Genomic DNA, 6,068 nt, shown 5'->3' on the forward strand with positions numbered 1-6,068 from the left:
ACCTTGCCAAATCTGTTTGAAAACTGAGAATTGGCCATGATGACATGGATGACAAGGTCATTTGGTGACCTTGATAATCACATGGTCAGTGAAGTGCTTGGGAAAAAAAGTCTTATTAAAGAGGGCTTAAGAGAGAGTTGGAGCTAGGTGACTCTTTTAAGGAGTTTTAAAAAGGCCAACAAAAAAATAGGACAATAGCTGGAGAAGGAAAGTACACCAGGAAGAGGGTTTTCTGTTGTTATTGTTTTTGTTTGTAATATATTAATTTTCTATTGCTACTGTAACAAATTACCACAAATCTAGTGGTTTAAGACAATATAATTTAGTTACCTTATACTTCTATCATTAAAATTGCATCTTGGATCTCACTGGGCTAAAATGAAGGTGTCAGCAAGACTATGTTCCCTTCTAAAGGCTCTAGGGGAGAATCTGCTTTCTTGCTTTTCCAGCTATGATGTCATTCACATTGACATCTTCCTATTTTAAGGTCAGCTCATTAGTAACTTTAATTTCATCTGCAACCTTAATTCCCCTTTGCCATGTAACCTAACATATTCACAGGTTCTGGGGATTAGGACATGGACACCTTTGGGGAACCATGTTTTTGTCTGCTACATATTGGATATATTATTGCATACCTATTGATGGGAATAATCCAAAAGAGAGAAAGAGAGAAAACTTGGTGAAGCAGGAGAAGGTAGAATCACTGGAGTAACAGGAGTTAGCAAATGGAAGAACTGGTTTTCCTAGGAGCAAGGAGGGTACTTCCCCTATTTAACAGAAGAAAAGGGAGAAGACAACATATGGGGACAGATGCTGGTCAGTAGGTAGATGCAGTGGTGACAGCTTATGGAAGTGTCTGTTTTTTCTCAATGACTTAGAAATAAGGTCCTCAACGGAGAGCAAGGATGGGAGAAAAGGTACTGGAGGTACTAGGAGACAAAAATTATAAAACTGACATCTAAGAGAGCAGGAGCATCAAGGTAACATCAAGGGCCCACTTGAGGTATTCGGTCATTACTCAAACTGTGACCACTCAGCTTGTTTCACCTAATGCCCACAATGGATGATGAAAGTAGATGCTATCATTATACCCTTTTTCAGATGAGAAAACTAAAGAATTGACTGAAGTAAGCCTAAGCCATAATTTTTGCTTTAAGTATTGGTTTTATTTGGGAGTATTTAATTAAAAATCTGCTTCACAAGATTAACTCAGCAAATGTAAGTTGGTTACTATATTCATTCATTAACAAATTATTATTAGTATCATTGGGCTATATATTTCAAAACAGTTTGTGATCTTGTATTTGTCTTTTAATCACTAGAGAAGTATTTCTTTAATTATCAGGGGCAGGTAAATTATTTTCTAGATAAATCTTATTTCTTCTCTTGGTTTGGTTTATTCATATTCTCTTTTCTTGAATCATCCTTAGCATTTTAATTTTTCTAAGGATTTATCTCTTTTCCAAATTTATTAGTATGAAAATAATAACTTTTCCCAAATATTTTTTTTTAAAGATTTATTTATTTATTCGAGAGAGAGAGAGAGAGAGAGAGAAAGAGAGCGCATGCAAGCAGGGGGAGGAACAAAGGGAGATAGGTAGAGAGAATTCTCAAGCAGGCTCCCTGCTGATCTCAGAGCACAATGATCTTGGGGCTCAATCCCTAGACCCTGAGATCATGACCTGAGCCTAAACCAAGAGTCAGTAGCTTAGCCAACTGAGCCATACAGGCACCCCACCCCCCAAATATTCTTAATTCAATTCCACACTATTTCATTTATCTTGTATACCATTCCTGAATTTTAAAATAATTGTAATTAATTTTTATTTTATTTTATTTTATTTTTATTTTTATTTTTTAAAGATTTTATTTTTTGGTTGAGAGAGAGCACAAACAGGGGGAGCAGCAGAGGGAGAGGGAGAAGCAGGCTTCCCACCAAGCAGGGAGCCCGATGCGGGGCTCGATCCCAGGACCCTAGGATCATGACCCGAGCTGAAGGCAGTTGCTTAGCCCACTGAGCCACCCAGGTGCCCCTGTAATTAATTTTTAAAGGAATTCTTTATGTAGAACTTTCTATACCTTTTTAATACACTTATTTGTAGTTTTGGAGCTTTAAAACTAATTTCCATAAAGATTAAAGGTCTTAACTTCATTTAAAAGAAAGGAGCTCCTCCTACTGTTTTCCTGGATTAATGCTAATTTGTTACATCCTAGTTTGTGTAGAAAGGATTAGAATTCCATTTATGTAGGCAAAATCAGAATGTAAGCCCTGTCTCTCACCATTCAAAAATTTTTTACATGAGATAAAGATTTAAGTGAGCACTAGGAAATTACCAACTTCGGCAGTAAATGCTAAAGGTTAATTCAGCCATACTTCCTGTTGTTTGGGTAAGGAGTTTCCCTTCTTGAACCAAAGAGAGCACAGAATCGTAAAATAAAATGTGGGCTCTGGGTTAGGTCATTTACCAGTTATATGCATTTGAACAAATAACCAGTTATCAAATATTTACTGGCATTCATGGATAATTAGGCACTATCCTAGAAGATAGGAATGCACAAATAAGAAATTCTGGCCCCAGTCCTCCCTTCTGTCCTATCCCCCAACAAGCACAGAGACTAGAGTTATAATCCTGGTTCTCTTTTTATCCTTTGGGTAACACTGGCAAATCATTAAAGTATTTGAGCTTAGTTTTCTAATCTGTGAAATGGAGGTAATAATACCTACCGCACAGGGTTGTTTTAAGAACTAAATGATAAAAATGCTTTGGTAGAATACCTAACACATAATAGTTATGTACTCATGTGAACACCTTTTCTTTCTCCCTTTGGATTTATCTGGTCTCACAAAAAAGCTTCACCTCGAGGCAAGAGCAATAGTGTCCTTTTAAGAATTATAGTACCCCACAAGAATCAAATACTATATACTCTGAGTTCCTGAAACATTAATGCAAGGTTTTCTCAACCTCAGCACTACTGACATTCTGGGCCAAATAATATTCTGCTGTAGGGGGCTATCCTGTATGTTGTGGAATGTTTAGCAGTATTCTTGGCCTCTCTGCACAAGATGCCAGTAGCAGCTCCCTGGCTGTGAAAATCAAAAATGTCTCCAGACATTGCCAAATATTCCCTTAGGGAAAAAAGTTACCCCTGGTTGAGAACCTCTGCATTAGTGGATCATAAACTCACATGTAGTGGGTCTTAAGGAGCATTTTTAAAAGTTAAATGACATAAAATTGACACAGAATAGAAAACATCATAGGTACTCAAATATTGCTTAGTGATATAAATCTCTCTCTCTCTTTTTTTTTAAAGATTTTATTTATTTATTTGAGAGAGAGAGAGCACAAGCAGGGGGAGTGGCAGAGGGAAAGGGAGAAGCAGGCTTCCCACTAAGCAGGGAACCCCATGCAGGGCTCAATCTCAGGACCCTGAGATCATGACCTGAACCAAACAGAGACACTTAATCAACTGAGCCACCCAGGTGCCAGTGATATAAATTTCCTACACTGAGTTTCAATCAAAAGTTTGAAAGCCACTGTTTTGTACTTAAGACTTCTCACTAAACTATCTCATTTAATCAGAAAACTCTATAAAACTGGCAGGACAGATGTTATTCCCATTTTACAAATCAGAAAATTGGGGCTCAGAGCAGCTGAGGGACCCGCCCTCAGCGTTACCCAGTAGGCTAAAGGAAAGATATGAAGAACCCAAGTCTCTAAACTTCTAGTTATAAGGTAAAAAGGAGATTGTTACCTGAGGGCAAAGGTCTTCTGTGTGGTTCAGAAGAACAGAGACATCATGGAGTCATAGGTCTTTGGCAGTAGGTCCAATCATTAAAACTAGGTATCAGTACACTAGATGGAAATTTGAAAAACATTTTATTAAGATTTTTATTTTCCACACTGGCTTGTTAACCTTTATATACCCAGAGTTACTTATAGAATGAATAAATGAATGAATGAACACTGACCACGCAATTCCTGTTCATCTTCAATCAGCCAGTTCTACTGATCACCTTCAGACAATCAAGCATGCGCCTCCATTTGCTTGGAATCTCTCCTTTCCTTTCCCACTGATTTTTTTTTTAACTTTTACTTTTTATTTTTAATTCTTTTCTTTCTTTTTTTTTTTTTTCTTTTTTCTTTTTTTTTTTTAAGTAAGCTCTATGCTCAACATGGGGCTGGAACTCTTAACCCCAGATCAAGAGTCACATGCTCTGGAGACTGAGCCAGCCAGGTGCCCTTCCCCACTGACTTTTAGAATCAGCTGTTTAATAGTCCTTTAGGGGCCACCTTCCACAAATCCCCAGACAGGTTTATTTCCTTCTCTGTGTTCCTTCTAAAGGCCTGACTTAATTGCGCTGCAATGATCTGTTTTACAACTGTTCCCTGATACTCTCTGTGCATTTGCAACCCTTTCTGCTCCCTCTCCCTCCATCCCAGAGGTAGCAACTATGCCCTAGTTCAAATAGCATAAACCACAATACCCACCACACTGCTAGGAAATGCAGTTGCTGTGTAATACCTGTTGACTGATTGAGTGGGAAGAAAGAAGACAAGCCAAGCATATCTGACAGTATAGAAGCAAAGAACGCTGCTACTTTTGTGAGTTTAGAACACTAAACTACCCATTTCATTGTGGATTAAAGAAAAGAACAGCACTTGGAAGGCTCCTACTCTCAGGGGTGGCAGGCCACCACTCTGTGGAGGTGTGAGTACACTGCAGGGTGCTCACACTGCTGCCCAAGTCAAACTCCAAAACGAAACTGCAGCTCCCTACCACCAAGCCATCTGGAGTTGGCCCTGTCACTGTGTAAGTCTTAGGCCCTAAGCTATCTAGTTCTGCGTCCCCACACAGTAAGATTAACTTAGGACCCCAGTTAAATAGATGGCTTCACAGGACTTGCTCTAGAAGATTCTGAATCATTAGGTTGGAGATAAGGCACCGGAATTTTGTATTTTTAACCAGCACCCCAAGTTATTCTTATTATCAAGGCACTGCAGGAAACTAATCATCTTTGTGTCACTCACACTATAGAATTACGGCATTTATTTTTCAGTGATTTTACCTCAATGTTAACTTTGGAATATGCCATTGGTTAATAATAAAATGTTCCTGGGGTCCTCGAACCTACAGTTAATTAATATTTAGAATATATTTTTCAGCAGCTTTTACCTTCCCTTTCAGCAGGGTGATTCAAGTGAGAGGCAAGGGCCATAGGCCACCGCAAGTCTGAACTGTTCTCACCACATGAGCCAAACTAGGCACTGAAACTTAGTAGTGCTGAGATGATCTCAGCGTTACCGGTTCCAATTCACTCCTGTCATAGTTGAGCTCAGAAGAGCTGAGGTGACCAGCACCAGTCTTCCTCACCAGACTTGGACGGAAAAGGACAGAACTGGGGAGGGCTTTCCTTTAAGAGGCATTGTTAGAAGCTGTCCAAGGAAAGGAGAGCTGGGAAAGAAAAAGGCCCGACTTTTTACTCCTATTTTCACCAAGCCACAAGTCTGCATCACAGTGAGAAGTAGGGGCAAGATTCAGTTAGCTCTTGCCGGTCACCGGTCTTCCTTCCTAGTCAGATCCAGTCTTTCCTTGTTAACCGGGGCTCTGGTGGGGAAAATACCAGCCAACGTTTTTGAAGAGGGAGGAATTCTTCATCATTCGTGACCTCATGAAATCCGTCTGGGCCAAAAAAAGATAGTGACCGCTTGGCTGAGGGCCCTGGGGACTTCCGAAGGTTTGCTCCAGTGTGGGAGGGGTGGGACTCTTCAAAAGACAGCACAGTAGGCAGAGATTAAACCTCCCACCCGAAAGCCTCACAGGCCGAGACACAGACCGAGAGCGAGTCCACGCGCAGGCGCACGACCCGCCCGCGGCCCGGGCCTGGCGCTCCGGCGCCGCGCGGGGGCGGGTCACGTGGGCCGTGCAGCCCTCTCTGCGATGTCCCTAAAAGGACTTGGGCTAACGGGCCCCGCCCCTGGCCGTGCTCTGGAATGTGCCGGGAGGCCGACCTACAGGACAGGCTCACCCATTTGCCAACAGGAAAGGGGGAAAGAAAAGCTTAC

At 40.9% G+C, this 6,068-nt stretch overlaps 1 protein-coding gene across 1 annotated transcript in view; it reads right to left on the reverse strand.

Annotated features, from left to right (window-relative positions):
* The window catches only part of MYOM1 (myomesin 1), a 152,822-nt gene that overhangs the window by 146,184 nt on the left and 570 nt on the right, over positions 1-6,068 (reverse strand). The window contains exon 2 of the mRNA XM_080820935.1: positions 3,757-3,857. The gene's annotated coding sequence lies outside the window, so the exon portion shown is untranslated. The remainder of the gene's footprint in view (positions 1-3,756; positions 3,858-6,068) is intronic.

Source organism: Martes martes (genome assembly GCF_963455335.1).
Source record: "Martes martes genome assembly, chromosome: 13".
NCBI classification, from domain to species: domain Eukaryota; kingdom Metazoa; phylum Chordata; class Mammalia; order Carnivora; family Mustelidae; genus Martes; species Martes martes.